General features: G+C 34.5%; 3 pseudogenes; 1 reads left to right on the forward strand and 2 right to left on the reverse strand.

Moving 5' to 3' along the window:
• On the reverse strand, positions 1 to 1,530 carry LOC147391815 (UDP-glucose flavonoid 3-O-glucosyltransferase 7 pseudogene; annotated as a pseudogene).
• Positions 1,531 to 1,575: 45 nt separating this feature from the next.
• LOC147391816 (patatin-like protein 5) lies at positions 1,576 to 13,578 on the forward strand (annotated as a pseudogene).
• Positions 13,579 to 17,580: 4,002 nt separating this feature from the next.
• Positions 17,581 to 19,285, reverse strand: LOC147391817 (UDP-glucose flavonoid 3-O-glucosyltransferase 7 pseudogene; annotated as a pseudogene).
• Positions 19,286 to 21,632: the final 2,347 nt, after the last annotated feature.

The raw sequence follows: 21,632 nt of genomic DNA on the forward strand, positions 1-21,632 counted from the left end.
TTGGAGATAGTAGTAATTAACTTATTGATATTGTACCCATCACCTTCAGTACAATTTTCCTAAAAGTTTGTGATCTGTTGAATGAGACGAGCCATGTTGTTGTAAGAAGATCCACCCTTTTCCACAGCTTTCTTAGCTCTCTCTCCCAATTCCTTCGCTCTCTTTCTTATTTGCTGCATCACTTCATCTTCACAGTCCATCAACTGATTCACTGCCTTCTCTATCTTCTCCCTCGTCACGGTCACCTTCTCATCATTAATCTCCGGGCATGTATAACTCCATGTATCGTTCTCAACTCCCACTGGAATTCCAATCCTCGACACTTGAGTCACGAATTTATCGTTGTATAATTGCTCAGCGTAGAGCGGCCAAGTGATCATTGGTACACCCGCGGTTACGCTTTCAAGTGTGGAGTTCCATCCAACATGAGTCATGAACCCTCCGATCGCTTGATGTTCCAATATCAATAACTGTGGGGCCCACGTAGTTATGATCAAACCCTTATCACTTTTCTTCTTCATCTTCTCCACAAACTCATCATCTCCATCTCCATTGGGGTTCCTAACAACCCAAATGAATGAATGACCAGAAGCTTCGAGACCAAGCGCGATCTCATGAAGTTGTGCCCTACCGAAGCCTGTCATACTTCCAAAAGATACGTAGAGAACCGAGTTGGGTTTCTTGGAATCGAGCCAACTCAAACAGCTGTGTTCACTTTCAGTAGAGGCCGAGGCTGAATAATCTCTGTTGCATAGAGACACGGGGCCTATAGCCCAAACATTGTTGTTCACAACCTTCTTGTAGTGATCAATGTAAGTTGACTCTAACTCGTAGAAGCTATTCACCACGCAACCGAAGCTAGCAGGTATTGTGTTGTAGATCCTTTTCATCCGATCCGAATAAGGAGTTTGAATCTTGAGATGTTGAGGGATTTGAGACTTTTTGAACTTGATCTCGTCGGGAAGACCGGGCAATATGAAATATGGATCTGATTGGTGATTGTAGTCATGATCACTTGTGTAGCGTTCCATGCTGTCTATTGCACTTAGAGAGAAGACGCCCGTGGGGTCGAAGTACAGCCTTGGGATTCTAAGCTCTGCAGCGATGTCATTTGTCCAAGGGAAGAACATATCGGTGACTATGCAATTTGGGTGGTTTTCTCTAAAGAATTTCTCAATATCGGGTTGGAGAAGTTTCATAGCGTGAAATAGTTTTTGTGAATGTTGCGGAGTTTTTGTGGTGTTGAAATTCTCGATTCCTTCCGGTAAGCCGACTTCCTCCCTAGGTAAGTGAAGTAAATGAACTGAGACTGGGTAGCCAGATTTGATGTCTAGATCTATGGAGTTTTGGAAGAGTTTGGCATTGAAAGGGGTGGTGATGATGGTAGCATTAACCCCATGTCTAGCAAACATTCTTGCCATGTCGACTAGAGGTATCATATGGCCTGGACTCAAAAATGGAAGGAAAAATACTTTTATAACTGAAGCATCCATGATGATGGTGGTGGTAGTTCTCTCCCTTGATTTATTATAGGTGGATTGAAAACTGTGTTGAATCGAAGAAATTTGATAATCTATGAGTGGTTGTAGTTCTCTCACTCTATATCATGGACGATGGTAATTGGGAAATATTTCGACTTTTGTGGCTCTTAGGATTTGAGGTAAAACAAAGACTTGGTAGGTATCCCACATGACAATTATTCAAGTCCACATGTCAGTAATGCAATAAATGGTGCATGTGAAATTTTTTGGGAAGGGAACTACTTTTTTTTTCCCAAAAAAGGAAAATGTTGGAACGATAGACAGAGGTGATGTGGTGGAGCACGCATACTTGTACATGCTTTTTACATCAATCTCACAAAAAAGCATCATCATTGGGCATGACACCACATCATTTTGTCACCTTTGTGTCATCCCAACGACACGAATCTTTTCAAAAATCTTTTTCTTCTCTCTCTAATCTTATCCTTTGATTTAGGAATCTCTCTCTCTCTCTCTTTAAAGGGTTTCTGTGTAAGTTTTGCACTGTAATTTAAAAGGATATGTGGTAAATTTTTTCTTTCTTAATTGTCCTATGTTATTATTGAACTCATCTTTTTTTTATTTATTGTCGAATTCATAATTTTTTATTGCTGATGAACTCGATGATATTTTTAGATATCTGATATCACAATTTTCATTGTCGAGTTCACCATTTTTTAAATAAAAAAGTGGAGAATTCGACATTGGTAAAACCCACCCATATTCAATTTTTAAGTTTTCTAATAAAAATATATGGAAAGATTAATTAAAAACTTGCAATAATGACTTGTTTAGATGATTTCAATCAAAGTGAATCACTCTTGATCAATTTTCATCTAAAAATTAAAAAAATAAAGTGAAAAAATCCTAATTTTTTTACATAAATCTTCAATGTTGTCATATAGACAACAGAAGTCACACTTCGCTTGAAAACGAAGATGTAATTGGTGAAAAGATTTGAGAGGAAGTTAATTCCTAGATATTATATTCTTATGGATTCTATTATAACCGTGTAACCACCTCTACCACGTCAGCTAATCCTAATGAATAAATTGATGCAATGTATCTATATATACCCTAATACGATACATCATACTAATGCTCTAACAATTGGATTTCTGAAAAACTTGTCATTGGGATATAACAGAGCACACTTTAGTCACAAACCGTATGTTATCTCAAAGTTTGCATGTCATACATGTAATTTTCAAATTGCAGTTAAAAATAAATAAAATATATTTTTTATCTGAATAAATATAACATATATTTATTTTAAAACCAGGTATGCATGGAGCAGTGGAAGAGCAATTACACTTAGACTCTAATGCTCCCTAATTAATGCAATCCTTCAAACTTTATAAAAAAGAAGAGATGGTTCTTCATTTGGGGGGACTTGAGACTCAACTCCTAAATTCTATCTCTAGTGAGTATCTTTTCTTTTTTGCTCGACAACTGACATGCTCACTAACTCGATTGTTTGAGGCTCTTTGACCACTATTATATTGGTGACTTTGCAATTTAAGTAATTAAAGAATAATTGATATGCAAACGGGTTTGGATTTAATATGAATGATGTATTTATAAAGTAATTAAATAATTGATGATTCAAATTGTCAATATTAAGAGTTTGAATAATGGAGATCAATTTTTAGCTTGAATTGTCGAGATTGACCTTTTACAATCATCAAGGTCAATGATGGTAAAGTCACTGATCTCGATGATTGAAACATGAATCATTGTGAAAAAAAATTCAAATCGTTGAGATCAAACATTCTAAATATTGTCGAGATCAATGATTATTATCATCGATCTTGACGATTGAACATGAATCATTTTGATTGAAGATTCAAATCGTTAAGATCAACAATTCAAATTGCCGAGATCAATGATTTGATGAGTTGACCATTTTATCAGGGTAGATGAGGGGGCATTGAGAAACAAAGATTTTTATTAGATTTGAGATTTTGGCCTCCCCCTCTGTGACGTATTCCCTCATACTCTCTTGACATGTCATGTGTTAGAATCATAGATTTTTTTTTCAAGATACAAAATTGCACCTTGGGATACTCAACTGCACATCCCCATTTCAAGGGGAGCCAGAAAATCATTATTTTTTTATTATTATTAATTAAAATTTTAAGGTGCATTTATAAATGAATAATGCTGAAAGTGACCTCAAGATTGGACATCACAACGCAAGCCCTGATGAGAAAGTGTACGAGAATCATAGATTCTGTCTCGAGATATGACTGAAAAACATCTATGATTCCTATCCACTTTCACGTGGTAAATATGTGCCATATGAGTGCCAATCTTGAGGTCACTCCATCACACTCTTTAGGAATACATCTCTTCCCTATAGTCTATTAAATAATTTTCCTAAACCGAAAATAGGGTCCAAGACTGTAAGTGGCCTTCCAGACTTCCCAGAGTTTGACAGAAAATAGAAATACATGTCTTGTATTAGACATGGCATGTGCATGCGATAATAAAAAATTAACCAAATTAGCAAATTAAAAATCTTCTGTCGACGTCAATTTTATAAAGAGTAGAAACTTTGAATTGAAGTAAATAATTGATTCGATCAATCCAAAAAATTTAGAATAAAATTTCAATGACGATGATTCAAATACTTGTTCATAAAACCCATCGGCTCAAAATGCAATAATCAGCCAATCAAGTATGACACTTCGATGTATAGATGTATCTATATATTAATGCCAAACAGTACTATTTTAATCTCCATTATACAAGACCATGGAAATAACGAATATTACGAGATAAAATGAGGCAACTAAAATAATCTCATCATCCATGGTGGTAATTAAAAATCCATGCATATTTATATATACTTGTTCTCACTCACTGATGGGAGACGACCTTGGACATATCCTCGGACCAAATTAAAAATTAGAAAATCATTAAACTCTCGTGCGCTTTTCGACATTAAAAATCCGTTCTTCGTTGCAAGGCAATCAGAACACAAACCAATGAGTCCACAATTCAATAAAATGAGAGGTGGGACCATAAGACTTCTATTATGCATACTTTGGATGGATTGGGGGCCTTCAATTATAAATGTGTCCACTTTGAGAAGTTCCACACGTTAACTTCTTTTTTCCATTCTACTACTACTACTACACATTAACTTCCCATCTATTAAGTTAAAGAATCCCCTTTGAATCAAAGGCAACTTCCACTGATCCACCCACCACTGGTAGGATTATTGGAGGTTTTGAAGATCGATGGAGGCGGTATAAGAGGGATAATTCTGGGAGCCATGCATACTCAGACTTCTTCGAATCCAAGCTTCAGGTACACATAAAAAACTTCAATTCTTAATTGCCTTACCCCAAATTTCAAATTTTCTTACATAAAATGGTGTACTAGTTCATGAGGCTAAAGATGTTTTTTGAGTTATAGGAGCTTGATGGACCCCAAGCAAGGATCGCGGACTACTTTGACATGGTCACGGGAACAAGCACAGGAGGATTAGTGACTACCATAGTTACGGCTCCTAATAAGAATAATCACCCGCTTTACGCTGCCAAGGATATTAATAATTTTTATTTCGAGCATTGCCCAAAGATATTTCCTCAAAAAGGGCTAGTAAAAGGGGAGATATTGTAACATCTTATCCTAATATTGGGTAGGCTAATTATGTTGACTAATGTTGGATTGACAATCTTCCTCAATTCATAACCCTTTTAGTGTGCCTATATCCATATTTAGTGCATGGTAATCGAGTTTGGATTAGGCAATTATCCACAACGTGGGGATTATAAAAATGAAAGATGTTTTTGGGTTTTTTCCAAAAACCCATCATCTTCAAGCTTCCAAAAACGTTTTCTTGTTTTTGAGATTTAAAGGTAGAAGAAGATATAATTTTGAGTTTTTGAAAGGTACAAATGCTATCTATTCAATGATTTATAGATAAACTATCGATTAATTGTTTGATTCACAGATCTAATTGATTGGTCCTTTATTCGTCGAATTTTAGAATTTTTTTGTGACTATGATTTGGTGTGTTTTATATTAAGATACAAGTAATGATGATTTAAGTTCTCTAATTAATTCTTAAATTATAGGACATGCACACATGGGGTTATCCTAATCTTTTGGCCTAATTTGCACCCAATGTTATTTTATTGACATTTCGATGATTGATGATTGACCATTGATGATCGCAGAAATGGTTTCTTTAGTTGGGCAAAGGGTTTGTTTAAGACGGCCACAGGGGCCCAAGTATATATGACGGAAAGTATTTGCGATCCTTAGCAAAAGACCTACTTGGTGACACCACCATCAGCCAAACCCTCACAAATGTGCCCATCTCAGCTTTTGACGTCAAGCTACTTCAACCCACCATCTTTACATCGTTAGGGGTAAGGATATATTCTCTAATTCTTCCAATTTTCAATCCAACAAAGTTTTTCACATTTTTTTTATACAAATATATACAGGCCCAAACTGATGTTGCCAAAGATGCCAAATTATCCGATATCTGCCTCAGTACCTCTGCAGCATCTACATATCTCTCAGCACATTACTTCGAGACGAAAGACTCTACAGGAAAAACTAAAAGCTTCGACCTCATCGATGGTGGGGTTGCAGCAAATAATCCGGTATATCTCATGAAATTTGACTATTAGTCCCCAATAATAGTATACAAGCATTATAAATTTAAGGGGAAAAAAATACAAAATTGGGCAGTTATCGTTGTAATGGTATTTATTTATTTTTACCAAAATAGTTACATCATTTTACTAAATTTACCTTTATACCCATGTGAATCTCATGCAATACTATTTTTTTTTTCTTTCTAGAAATGGAGGGTATAAAAGTAAAATCATGAAAGTGGACCTACATGTCCTTTTTTGGTAAAAATAACTAGATATGTATCAAAATGAGTATATGTCTGGGGTACATGAAATGGGTGATTTCGGTGTTAGAACTTATGTGACTAACAATAACTCAGCAATTGGTTTCCCTACATTTATGTTATAATGCATTTGGTCTTCATAAATCTCACCCATTTGTTTGTGCAGTCCCATCAGATCAAGCTTTATGTGTGAATGTATGGTTGAATTTATGCATTTATTTACGCTAACAATCCTCCCAAAACTCACTTTTGATTACTGTAGTCATTGTGCGCAATTACCGCACACATCTGCTAGCAACTATATCTGCCTACAATAATTGTCATCTCATATCACGTTCACTTTGGATAGGATCCAAATCAATTGCTCACCAATTGCATTTGCTTGAATTTTCTTCAAATATTAGCAGGCCGTTTGAAATGGTAGCAAGCCCCTTTCTTTGGTACCTTCTTAATGTAAATTCGCAAGCATTATCGAAGTGATGTCTTGATTAGAAGTGATTCAGGATTTACACTTTGCCCATGAGTAAGTTCTATTGGATGGTTTGGACGCATCCTCTTTGCTGACATTTTTATATCTTCGATTAATAATCTAAAAAAGTTTGACACAGTCACGTTTTTTTGACTCTATGCACTCCAAAAGCCTCAAGTTTCTATTTTTTGCTTTGAGTTTGACTCCCTCTCTTCTTTTCTTTAGAAATTAAACCACAATTGTAACTTGTAAGCGAATGATTTCTCACTCTCTAATTTGCAGCTGCCACTACTGCCACTATAGGCCTCACTTGTATCTTTAACTAGGTAATAGAACCAATTAGTGGTGGTGTTTGACCGCCACTATAGGGGTCCGAAAAAGGCAAAACACACACACACACACACGTGCGAGCGTGCATGCAAGGTAACCCCCAAAAAAGAAAGAAGGAACTGTTGGAAAAATCTGCATTTCTATGCAGATTTTTGTGATCAAGTAGGGATATTTGAGCTACGATTCAAGTGGGTCCCATTACTTTTTTGTAGTTGGACCACTTGGAAACTTATTCATCTCATTGAAGAGAATAGTTTCATGTTTTAAGTTGTCAAAAATTCATTATGGGTGAATGACAAATCAGCTCCAAAGAACCCCTATTAGCCATGGTTTGTTGTATGTGGTTTATAAGATTATTGAGTTTATAAGAGAAACTCTTTAGTCCCACATCGGATAGGAATAAGAAAATTGTCTAGTTCTTATATAGAACTTCTTATATCACTTAAGTGTATATGAGAGAGAGACTTGGATAAGCCCACGCACGCGCACAAGGGGCCCATGGGCTCAAGAAGGATTTAATCCATTGGTCCAAAATATCCTTAATGCGTATGCGGGCACACGATGCGCGCGCAGGGGGGGGTGCAAATCCCGTCAATTTGGGTATCTCTTAAGAGACACACATGCACATGTCCTTTTCCTAAGAGACACCTTGTCTCTTAAATTTCTATAAATAGGTCATCTCGACCTCAGTTTCTTTTGCTGTTTAAACGTGCAAGCATTCTGTTTTCCTTCTGCATTCTTTGAGAGTATAAACAGTAGCGTTCGGTTCGCTAGACGTGTAGATTGTAGTGCTGCCTCTACACGTGTGATCGTTGTATCCTGGGAGACAATTGTTCATTGATCCGTGTGCACCAAGTTGCGGGAACAAAATTGTCTTAAGGACATTGTGTTCAACACAAGCCTCGGTCAAACTTTCTTTTTGTTCATTCTCGGGTATCTACCGCTTCAAATATTCAACAGGAACAAATCAAAGACCTCCGCTACTCTGTTTTTCTGAAGTAGAGGAATATGTTGGCGAAATTTATAATTAGAGACTGGTTATTGATAATCCTGCCAGTGTTTGTCAAATGTCCAAAAGTTGTTTTTTCATGATATGCCAACATAAGACAACTCAAAATTGTTTATGAATCTAGTATATTATTTATACTCATTGACAAGGTTATTGTGTCAGTTTTACAGGAACTCGTCTGGACTATGGCTATAATCTGCAAGAATCTTGTGTCTCAAGCTTATTTGTACCAGGTTTACTTTTTTTCCTCCATTATCAGATATCCATCCCTTTTTCCCTACAAGTATGAATGATTTCTTAATTAATTTATGTGATTGCATTAACTACTCACGCAGTTACATTAAAACACTTGGTTAAATAACCAACTATTAACTACTGCATTAATGGTTTTTTTTCCTAAGTATGTGTAGATATTGCTTTAATATATCAAAGAAATTAGAACATGTACGATTGTATGCGTGACATTCTAAAATTCTTAGATTAATCCAGGTATGATATGTATGTCCACATTTAGAAACATTGAGTTACATTGACAATTTAGAGAATATACGTTTAATTGCACAGTTTACTATGAGCTGCATGATTAAGTAGAATACCTGTCATGCCCCAAGTTTCAAGATCCATAACCCGATCCTTTATCACTATTTGAACCGTGATCCATAACTTAGGGGTGATTTAGGAATAATCCACTTACTCGCATCGACAAGAAAAAAAAATACATATGATAAACCTAACTAAAAACATTATCTAAATCCATTTCTTGGAAACAGTCACATAGGATAGGTCAATGCACCTTTAGTAAAAAAATTCATAAATTATTCAATTTTTATCAGAATTTAATGCGACACCCCATTTTGGAAAGATGGTTGAAATAACCATAATATAAAAATGCTAAATCAAATAAAATATTTATTTTTCAAGTATAAAAATACCGAACAAAAGTTCTATACTATGATGTAATTTAAGATTTAATAACACATCGTGTGACTTCGAAATATGTACACACTTCAATTCATATTGTAAAGTAGAGATTTTAAATTCTATAGAAGTTATTGAAATGTGGAACTCAAGAAAATATGAAATGTATATTAAAATCATTGTTTGGCATGTGAAATGTTTTTTTCAAAAACAACGGTACAAAATAGGTTTCCTACATATTTAGTAGGTTGGATGGTAAAATCCAGAATAAATATTTCTGTTATTAAAATGGTATGGGGCCAAAACTATGTCGAAATTAACTTCCAAAACCCAATCCTAAAATAAAATTAGAACTAAAGGAGAAGTCTAACCATGGATTGCGACGATATAAAGTAGGTTTTGTTTTCTATTTATTTCTATTGTCCATTAATAGTGACAGCAAAAATGACTCATTTTAAAATATAATAATTTTTTTTAAATTCCAAAAAAAATATAAGGATATGCGTGTGCGAGTTACAAAATTCTTCTAAGCAGTATAACATCATTTCAATAACAAATAAAAATTCTATAATATTCTCGTGAAACATGTTAAAAGGAATTAATAACATAATAAATCTTCTTTTCTAAATTAATTAATAACCAAGGTTTTTAAGATGAAAATCCTACACATTTATTCGATAAATTAGTTTATAACGATTCTAATAAGCATAAATAACATTAAGAAATCTTCCCAAAATCCCATACACCCATAATTATAGAAGCAAATCAACTTAGAAATAAACAAAGTAAATTGTCGAAAATGATCTCAACGCCGCTAATGTCTCTTCATCGAAATCTGAAATTTTTGACACAAAATGTCGGTGAGCGGCGAAGCCCAATAGGAGTGACATGACACCCCTCCACATAGTCAACAAATAACAGAAAAGAATACATCAAATTGCACATGATGTGATGATAATAAAATAAAACAAAATAATTATTTTACCACTTTATAAATAAGAAAATTGCTAAATCATTTTCTTATCAATTATTTTATTTTCGATTTGGTCAAACTGTCATATTCAATTCAGCCATTTTATTCCAAGTCTGGCGAAACCGCAAATTATCCCATTCTAAGGTCTTTCTCGAGGGTTTAAGGGTCTTGCACCCAAGGGCCTATGCCCTACTTGCTTTACACCATCATTTGTCCTTATAAAAATTGTATCCTTTTTATATAACACAAAAATCATGTGAACCATTCATCCTTACCATGGAATCACTAAAATCATACCAACATTTATGCATATAATATCATTAGATTATATGATTATTAACATTTATATAAGCATGATTTACTTCTTTTATATCACTATTAAACTGAGTTAAAGGGAGTCAAATCCTACTCTGATCGAATTCTGGATCATTTTTTATTGAGTCACACGTTCTTCGCATCTCCTTAACCCCGTGGTCTTCTTCATCTTTCTATTGGAGAGTCTTCACACTACCTACGTCCCTTTTTCCCTCTCTCCATTTTTCTCTCTTTCTCTTTCCTAAGGATGAGATTAAGTTGAAAAATAAATAAATGTGTACTTCTCAAAATTCCAACAATAGTGTCATCACATATTATCTCAATTATTTACTCTAAATATTAATTCTCCTATCAATCTAGGTTACTCACAAATTAAATTTTTTTAAAACTATTTTAAATTATTTTCTTACTTCAACATGAATATAAAATATTAATTTGAATTTTAAAATAATTTCCTACTTGAGCCCCCTACATGGATTTCACTTTCCCACCCATATGAGTGGGAAAGTGAAATTCACTCATATTTTTCATCCCCAATTCTTCCCCACTCATATCTTCTTCTTCCCTACCACCACCACCACCACCATTACATTAACCTCCTTGTCGTCGCCATTGTCGTCTTCGTCATCATCATCTCTGATCACCTTCTCTCTCTTTCTCTTACCTCCTCCGTCACCACCACCACCACATTCTTTCCTAATTTTCCTCATCATCTTCTTCCTCACTTACTTCCGCCACCACCACCATCGTCACCATCACCACCACATTCTCCCTTCTTCTTCACTTACCTCCACCATCGCCGCCACATCCTCCTCCCTCCCTCTTCCTTCTCATATTCTTCTTCCTCTGCCCATCTTTCTCTTCTTTTTTCTCATATTTTTTTTCATGATTTTATTCAAGTAAAATCAAATAATGGAATTTGATTTTCCAACCCTACCTATTTTCCATAACTATTTTTCCATGGATTTCAAATTCCATGGAAAGTCACTTTTCATGCAATTAAACATACCCTTAAAGATTTAATGATACCAAAATAAGACACAATGTAATCCAATAATAATTTTAGCAATTTTTGACTTGATTAAGAAGGTTTTTTTAATATTTATTTTAATACCTATGATTACACCAATTTTGCATAAAAGCCCTTAATTTTAAATTAAATAAAAAGAACCTTCCCTATACATTATAAATTACATTATAACACCACTATCAACTAATCATTTTTATAGTTATTAATTTATCCTTGCTTTAACAAATACTATCCATATCACATGGACTTCTATGATTTGAACTACTAAGTTATCTACTATATTTATTTATTGGATGCATACATTTTAATTAATTACTCAATTATATAAAGTCAAAATTCTATATTAGTAACCACTTTTTATCTCATAATATATTTTTAAAAAAATAAATTTTAACAATGAATGAAAACCTGACATTAATCAATATTTTGTTTCATAATTAAGTTGACTTCAAACGTTGACAACCAATTGTCTAACATTATAAATTATCGAAATGTAAATTTTAAAACTACCATATGTTAAAACCAAAAATATTGATTATAATATATCACAATTAAATATGTTTTCAAGAGTATTACTTATAAAATAATTTCATGGGTTTTTAGATCAGGGATATTACAATACCCCACTAATAAGTAGGAAAAATGTAAGGCTTCTCATAGGGTCTTGGTGTAGCAGGGAGGCCCATCCCATGTGATATAGTTTCAGTTGTGGTTGTTCACAGTTGAGCCAATGGGACTACTTCTCTTTTAAGTGTTCATCAATTTTTTTTCCTTCAATTAATCAGAATTGCTTTGTGCTACATAGTTTAACATTTTATGGACTTTTTAAAGATGCATTGTTTCTCACCTACCTTGGATATTCTTAGAATTAGAGGCATGTTTGCTTCTTATTAATTATTTGCTTCTTGTGTAAGACTAATTGGGAGTCGGTTGACCAATTGTTCATTCATTGTGCCTATGTAAATTCAGTGTGGTCTCATTTCCTTTCTATTTTTCATTTGTCTTGGTCCACTCCAGGGTCTTTGATTCAATTCTTTTCTAGCTGGAGGTCTACATTGGTGTAAGCAAAATAGGGATTTTAGGGGATTTTTTGTTTATGTGGGATCTTGTGGGGCCTCTAATACCATATTAATAATATATTATTAATACTATTAACGACACTTATTTTACCTGCCGATAATATATCATATTAACGGCATTTATTGGAAATCGTCGTTAAATAATGTATTAGAGGCACTTTTCGAAACCGCCGGTAATAGTATTAATTATATATTATTAATATAGTATTAGAAGTGTTTTAAAAACCATAGGTAATAGTATATTTAACGGCAGTCTCTAGTAAATACCGTTAATATATTATATTACCGGTAGGTAAAATAAGTGCCTCTAATACATTATTTAATGGCAGTTTACCATAAATGACGTTAAAAGGATACATTCCCCTCAGTTCATGTAAGCGCTGCTAATACAGATTTCAGTGGCGGTTTCCAATAAATGCTGTTTACGTTAGACATTGCCAGTGGTTTATAACTACAAGTAATAGAAAAATACACTAGGACAAAAGAGTCTTATTGGTATTTCATAACTGCCGGTAATTGTTCTAAAAATCGCCGCAAAAAAATCTATTATTGTTGGCAGTTCTATAACCACCGTTTCAACCGCCACTATAATTTTCCTCGACACCATAATTGCCAACCAAACTCTAACCGCCGCTGATATATAATACCGATGCTTCGTTAAAATATAGTGGCGATTTGAAAATGCCAGTGAAGATCGCTTATTTTGTAGTGGCACTGCAGACACTACTTGCCATGAGCCACATCGCAGAGGAGACTTTGAAATACAATCCAAAATTTTCAGCTTTCAAGCCAATGGGTTGCACTAGTTTCTTAATACTTTCACTTGGGGTTGGGACAGCTAAGCGTGAGGAGCGATACAACACATCTGTGGCCGCTAAGTGGGGCTTGCTTGGATGGTTGTATAATGGTGGATACACACCCTTGATTGATGTTTTCATTGATGCAAGCTTGGATGTGGTTGACATTCATGCTTCTGTTCTATTCCACGCCAATCATTCCAAGAAGAACTATCTCCGAATTCAGGTACTAAGCCATGTTAGTAAAATTGATTGATTGAATCAATTTTTATTTTTATTTTGGCCAAAATCAAAATTTAGCTCCAAATTATTGATTTTGCACCAATCTTGTTCTTCTATTTAATTCAACCTAACAATATGCTTCCCACAAAGGAAAATGTCTTCATATTTGCACTCAATACATTAAACAACTAATATAAATATATATCTAGGTGGAGCAGCATGCCTCAGTGTGTTGACAGATGCCAAATACTTCCAGGTAAAGTTTTTGCATGATGGCATAAGTTCAAGGATAGAAGGCTGGTTGAAAGTTGAAACATTAATTATATTTATTTTTCTAAACACTTTTGTCTTTATTTTGGTTTTATTAAATGCAGGGAAGCTTTGAAAATTTGGAAGCTATACGTAATGCTGGAGTAGAGTTATTTTCTTGTTAAAGATGTCCTCTTTGCTGCCTCATCTTTACTTGTATGTTTTATTTATTGGTTTCTTGAGCAGGAATTACAGTGCCCCCTTCTTTGGAAAGAATTCATCATTGATGCGTGGCAAATTTACTATGCTTGAACAAAAGGGGCAGATGCAATTCTTTTGATTGCCGCTGTATTGCCTGATATTGATATCAAATACATGACCAAGATCTGCAAAATGCTTGGGTTGGCAGCAATGGTTGAGGTCTGTAGGTTTTCTTTAGTCATAATTACATTTTTTTTTCTAGCTTAAGTGCCTAAACTGTGATCCTGCATTCCTCGGATAAAACATAGTTACTATTTCTCAAGGTTAATACAATCATTTTGTTCAAGTCAATCATTAGTAGATTTCATTGTTTGAAATTATTTCTTGTAAGTCCTTACAATTACTTTGAGTCACTGTATCAGTTGTTCTCACCATTATCAATTTTCTTATTGTGGGTGTGCTGAATTCAAAATAATTTTTTAACTGTATCTTACCTTTTAAGACATGTCCTCGATTATCTTTTGTTCCTCTCTTTTACTCCAACCTTTGGGTCTATAAAACTTCTATCAAAATTTCTGAATGGAAAGAAAAGGAAATAGTAAATGATTTTTCATTGTTTATATTTGTTTTGCAGGTGCACGATGAAAGGGAAATGGATCGTGTTCTAGGAATAGAAGGGATCGAACTTGTTGGCATCAACAACCGTAACTTTGTTAAATTTTAAAATTAATTTTCTAGAAGTCTTATTTTATTTTAAGAGTTGTAGTGAGGGTATTTATGTAATTTTTTATAGGTCCCACTTTACATGTGCCGTACACATGTCACTTTCTTTCTCTTCTCTACCGCATCACCTTAAATCATCTGCTTTCTATAATAATAATTTAAAACATAAAATATTTTATGTAATCCACTGCTTTAGTTTCCAATTTGAGATATCTCAAGCAACCGAGTTCGTGGTTGGTGGTGCTCAAGGATGGAACGTTGCGATTAAGTCTTGGACAAAGGGAAAGCAATTTAGGGTTGGAGAGTTTATTATATTTTTTTCTCTCCAATAATACGACCTTTGTGATTAGAGGAATAAATAAATAAATAATAAAAAAGCAGATTTCCTAGATATTGATCCTAGGGATACGTTTCTCTTTGGAATCCATAACATTACAACGGTCATGTTGATGGCCTCTACTCGTCTGTTTGGGGTTAGCATTTTTCAATTTATACCTTGTGTTTGGATTGGGGGAAATGGACAGGAAAGAAAAGAAAAAGAAAAATTGTGAGTTTCTCTCCATGTCTCATGTTAGTAGTGTCAAGTGAGGAGAAAAGAAAAGTAATAAAGAGAAAAACATGACAATTTTTCCTAATCCAACTCAGTGTTTTTGAACCTCATTAATGACTTGAGAACTACATATGGTAGTTGGTTCTCAAGCAGGAACAAATCTCTCCATATGAGAGAGAGAATATATATATGTTTGTCGAACTCTCTCTCTGTTTCTTCTATGCAACAATCAATGAAATACAGAATAAAGCAACCATCAAGGAACATCATCCATGCGAACTCTTCCTTATTGAAGCTCCGCTCAATCTTGGACCAATCATAGTAATCCCAGGCTTCAGTAGCCACTTCTTCAACAATGCTGCAGAAGCTATCAAGATCACGACCTGAGACAAATTGTTGAGCACATGCAATCTTGAGATCTTGTACCATCTTGAACTCGGGTTTTCCATGGTGATAAGGGCCGATCGACAACACCACAGGATCAAAGCATTTGTTGTGGTCTTCGATTTCTCGCATTGCCTGTGGAACCGTTGGGATTCGAGGCTTCATACTTCTCATTTCCTTGGCTAACCTTTCTTCATTGCTACTCATTTTTCTGCTCAACCATGTTTTATCTTTGATTAAAACATTCTAAGAAAACTATGTAATCAAAGGATTACATATCTATCTACTCATTTTTCTGATCAATCGACGTTCTGCATGATATCCTCTGTAGAAATTCATGTCTTATTTTATATTTTATGTTGGATTAGGTTATCAACTCATGGGGTAGACTGTTTAACCATCGAAGGAGGGTTCCGATGTACTCTTCTACAATCTTCACCTTCATTGATGTAACACACCATTGAATCTTTGATTAACTAACTTGGGTCACTTATTCTTGTCTAAAAGACTATTCTTTGGTCATATGAATCAAATGGCTCTGGTTCTGTTGTACTTCTATGGCACTTCCGTAGATGTTCCCATCTAGAAATGGTAAGAAAGTTCGAATTCATGACAAAACCATGTCCACAACTCTTCAGGTCATTAAGATAAAATATAGATGAAAGACCTACTGAGAGCATATGGTGTGATTTGGACAGAATAAAGAGGAGATTTTAACTCAGAAAGAGAAAAATTCAAGTAAAATTCTTCATTCATTACTATAATTTCTTTGTTCAATTTATTATTATAGACATCCAATTCCTAAATGTTTTGGTGAATATTCGAAATACCCCATTGTTTTCAAATTAATCGCATTGACTCCTCGACCTCAGTCCTCTCTTATGGACTAATGGACTATGATTTAAATGCCCTGCCCTCATTCTCAAATATAGTGATGCTATAACTTGGTCCTTCTCCAAGCAGGCCAAGCAAATGATAATGAATGTATCATCTGCTAAAAACACATGAACAAGAATCAAAATAATGGGTTCTCTGTTAAATGTTCTCAAAGAAAAAGAGTGAATAGTTGTTCAGGATCCTAAGTTTTGGTCTTTTTATTAAGTTTTGAATTGTGGATAAGTTAGAATTTTAATCAAGATTGATGTGGGTCACTGGGCAATTTAATTATAGGGTTTTATTTAGGATTTAGAAGATTTCAGGTCAGCAAAGAATTCTTAAAGTTCTTTTAAATCATTGATAGTTTTGGTTATTTTCGATGGATTTCAGGTCATTGATTTAGTGGTATAGTTTTTCGTAGAATAATGATTTTTTGACGCCCCCATCACATAACTGTAGATACATTGCCTCAGGATACATAGAATCATAAATCTTTTTCTTGTGTATCACGAGGCAAATGATCTGCGGTTCTGTGATAGGGTGTAAGGGGGTGCATGTCAAAGGGGGGGCGTTAGATTATCAAGACTCTTTTCCGTCAGAGTTTTGTAATACTTTCTGGAGTTTCAGGGCCTCCACAATGAGGGGAGGCTTCCAAGTGATTGTGACTTGTATTTATTATTTTTATTTACGCAAATTGATTTTCAATCTTGATTTTGATTTTGTTTGATGTTTAGGAAATTTAGGGGACCCTATCTCCAATCCATCGTTTTGAACTTCATCTTAATCCCTTCTAAAAAATCCTATCTTCTTTAGGTTTGAAGGTTCAGTATATTAATATTAATGTTGAAGATTAGGGTTAGAAGAATTTACCTGACTGGTTTTGGAAAATGAAATTATTAAGGTCATCATCATCTTACATTATTTTATTAGAAAAGACTGACGTCAAGGTGTGCATGTGGGTGTTTTAGTTAATATTTGATATACCCCCAATGTTTAAAACAGATGACATTGCCCTTCACTACTTTAAGGTATTCTCTCATATAGTCGTAGTAATGAGACATGACCTAATGGTGTTTATTTAGTGTTTCAGATTACATGGTATTGGGACAGTGATGAGCCTTATCTTTCTCTGTGGACTAAAGATGAAAGCTCTAATCCTTAATTTTTTTTTTTGTTTTTTGTTTAGGGTGGGGGGCAGGACTCATAAAACACAAACAAACAAACAAACAGATCTCACATTGGATACAATTTTCCTATAAATTTGTGATCTGTTGAATGAGACGAGTCATGTTGTTGTAAGAAGATCCACCCTTTTCCACAGCTTTCTTAGCTATCTCTCCCAATTCCTTCACCCTCTTTCTTATTTGCTGCATCGCTTCATCTTCACGGTCCATCAACTGATTCACTGCCTTCTCTATCTTCTCCCTCGTCACGGTCACCTTCTCATCATTAATCTCTGGGTATGTATAACTCCATGTATCGTTCTCAACTCCCACGGGAACTCCAATCCTCGACACTTGAGTCACGAACTTATCATTGTATAATTGTTCAGCGTAGAGCGGCCAAGTGATCATTGGTACACCCGCGGTTACACTTTCAAGTGTGGAGTTCCATCCAACATGAGTCATGAACCCTCCGATCGCTGGATGTTCCAATATCAACAACTGTGGGGCCCACGTAGTTATGATCAAACCCTTGTCACTTTTCTTCTTCTTCATCTTCTCCACAAACTCATCATCTCCATCTCCATCTCCATTGGGTTTCCTAATAACCCAAATGAATGAATGACCAGAAGCTTCAAGACCAAGCGCGATCTCATGAAGTTGTGCCCTACCGAAGCCTGTCATACTTCCAAAAGATACGTAGAGAACCGAGTTGGGTTTCTTGTAATCGAGCCACCTCAAACAGCTGTGTTCACTTTCAGTAGAGGCCGAGGCCGAATAATCTCTGTTGCATAGAGACACGGGCCCTATAACCCAAACATTGTTGTTCACAGCCTTCTTGTAGTGATCAATGTAAGTAGACTCTAACTCGTAGAAGCTATTCACCACGCAACCGAAGCTAGCAGGTATTGTGTTGTAGATCCTTTTCATCTGATCCGAATAAGGAGTTTGAATCTTGAGATGTTGAGGGATTTGAGACTTTTTGAACTTGATCTCGTCAGGAAGACTGGGTAATATGAAATATGGATCTGATTGGTGATTGTAGTCATGATCACTTGTGTAGCGTTCCATGCTGTCTACTGCACTTAGAGAGAAGACGCCCGTGGGGTCGAAGTACAGCCTTGGGATTCTAAGCTCTGCAGCGATGTCATTAGTCCAAGGGAAGAACATATCGGTGACTATGCAATTTGGGTGGTTTTCTCTAAAGAATTTCTCAATTTCGGGTTGGAGAAGGTTCATAGCGTGAAATAATTTTTGTGAATGTTGAGGAGTTTTTGTGGTGTTGAAATTCTCGATTCCTTCTGGCAAGCCGACTTCCTCCCAAGGTAAGTGAAGTAAATGAAGTGAGATTGGGTAGCCGGATTTGATGTCTAGATCTATGGAGTTTTGGAAGAGTTTGGCGTTGAAAGGGGTGGTGATGATGGTAGCATTAACCCCATGTCTAGCAAACATTCTTGCCATGTCGACTAGAGGTATCATATGGCCTGGACTCAAAAATGGAAGGAAAAATACTTTTATAATTGAAGCATCCATGATGATGATGATGGTGATGGTGGTGGTGGTGGTGGTAGTAGTGGTGGTGGTTCTCTCCCTTAATTTATAGATGGATCGAAAACTGTTTTCCTAGTAGTCTTGAGTCGAAGAAGTTTAGTAGGTTGTACTTTAGTCACTGTATTTGGACCCTGATGTTACATGCAATTAAATTTCAGTTCTTACTAATTTGAAAAATATTTCAAGGCTTTTGGGGCTCTCTTGTGAAGTTAGTAAAGAGTGACTAAAGTACAACCTTACCAACCAACAGTACTTGCGATTCACATGGCAATCATTCAAGTTGATGGGTCACATTACCATAAATAGGTGGTGCATGATTTGATGCAATTAAATTTCAATTCTTACAAGTCAGAAGATCTCACTCTTATACATAAGTGTCCCACTTTACGTTCCAAAAATATCTTTTTCTTTTCTCCCTCTACTCTTTTACTTTGATTTTCTTTGAGGAATAAATCCATTTCTCTCTCTTGGAAGGGTTTCTTTTTAAATAGTCTTTAAGTTTTGCACCATAGTTTAATAGGATATTTAGTAAAAATTTTTCTTTCTTAAAGGTCTTTCGTTGTTATTGAACTCACATCTTTTTCATTTATTGTCGGGTTCACAATTTTTTATTATTGTTGAACTAGACGCCTTTATAAGTGTCGAGTTCACCACTTTTTATTATTGGTGAACTTGACACGGGAAAATCCATCCATTTTTCAATTTTCAAGTTTTTCTGACAAAAATATATGGAAAGATCGACTAAAAACTTGAGATTATGATTTGTTTAGATGATTTCAACCCAAAAGAACCATTCTTGATTAATTCTCATCCAAAAACTATAAAAAAAAAAAGTGAAAAAATCCTAATTTTATACATACATCTTCAAAATATTAAAAAAAAAAAAAATCTTGAAAAGTACTTCTTATTTCTTAAATCCTTTTCGACAGAATAGAATCTCCGAAACTTGATTGAATAATTTGACTAAGTCAACTCAACAAACAAAATCACCACTGAGTTTAAATTGTAACATTGTTGCGTCATTTCTAATATCAACTGCAAATAATCAAATACCAAGGTTAGTAGATTATTAATGTCATTAGTGAAAGGTATGTTGAATTTAAATCAAGGAAAGAATAGAGAAAAATTAGAAGAACGAGAAATTAGTTTGAGGCACGTAGTTTTCTATGTTGCCATATAGACAATAGAAGTCCCACTTCGCTTGAAAAAGAAGATGTAATTGGTGAAAAGATTTGAGAGAGAGTCAATTCCTGGATATTATATCCGGATAGATTCTATTATAACCGTGTAACTGCCTCAACCATGTCATCTAATCTTAATGAATAAATTGATTCATCAGTGTATTTATATATATTGTAATACAAGACATCTTACTAATTCTCTAACAATTGGATTTCTGAAAAACTTGTCGTTGGGATATAACAGAGCACACTTTAGTCGCAACTATATATTTTCTCAAAGTTTGCATTAAATTTGGAAGAACTTGACATACGTGTAATTTTCAAATTGCAGTTTAAAATAAATTAAATTATTTTTATTTGAATAAACATTAAATAAACATAACATACATTTATTTTTAACCAGCTATGCATGGAGTAGTAAAGGATCAATTACACTTACACTCTAATGCTCCCCAATTAATGCAACCCTTCAAATTTATAAAAAAGAAGAGATGCTTCTTCATTTGGAGGGACTTGAGACTCAACTCCTAAATTCTATCTCTAGCTAGTATCTTTTGTTTTTTGCTCAACAACTGATATGTTCACTAACTTGATTGTTTGAGGCTTTTTGACCATTATTATACTAGTGTCTCTACAATTTAAGTAATTAGAGAATAAGACCAGAGACACTATATATTTTCAGAGAAGACAATATTAATTGCTCACAAATCTCAAGGGGTGAGCAATTTGAAAAATTGCTCACAAACACTAAAATTATTAGTTTTCACTGGTTTTGAAACTTTACTAGTATACTTAGAGAAGGAGGGGTAGAGGTTGTGACACCAAAATTTGATTAGCCATAAATGCCCCTACTTTTATATTTAAATGTAATATCATCAGAGTAATTTTTGTATTATTATATGGTCATTAAATAAGTAACAAAAACTTATAAAAGAAATCTTTTACGAAAATTACAATACTCGTGATGTTTGTCCTTTGCAATTTGTCGAGTCTTCAGAATAACTAACAAAAAATTATAATTTTATATGGATATTAAATAACTAACAAAAATTTATAAAAGAAATCATTTCTGAAAATTATGATACATGTGATGTCTACTGTGGTGATATAACTCAAATTATCAGTATTGAGCACATGCCATGTATGATTGGTTTAAGACTAATTGATATGCGTAAAGGTTGGATTTAATATAAATTGATATATTTGTATA

The sequence above is a fragment of the Akebia trifoliata genome, chromosome 11 (assembly GCF_017979445.1).
Source record: "Akebia trifoliata isolate Shusen 1 chromosome 11, ASM1797944v1, whole genome shotgun sequence".
Taxonomy (NCBI): Eukaryota; Viridiplantae; Streptophyta; class Magnoliopsida; order Ranunculales; family Lardizabalaceae; genus Akebia; species Akebia trifoliata.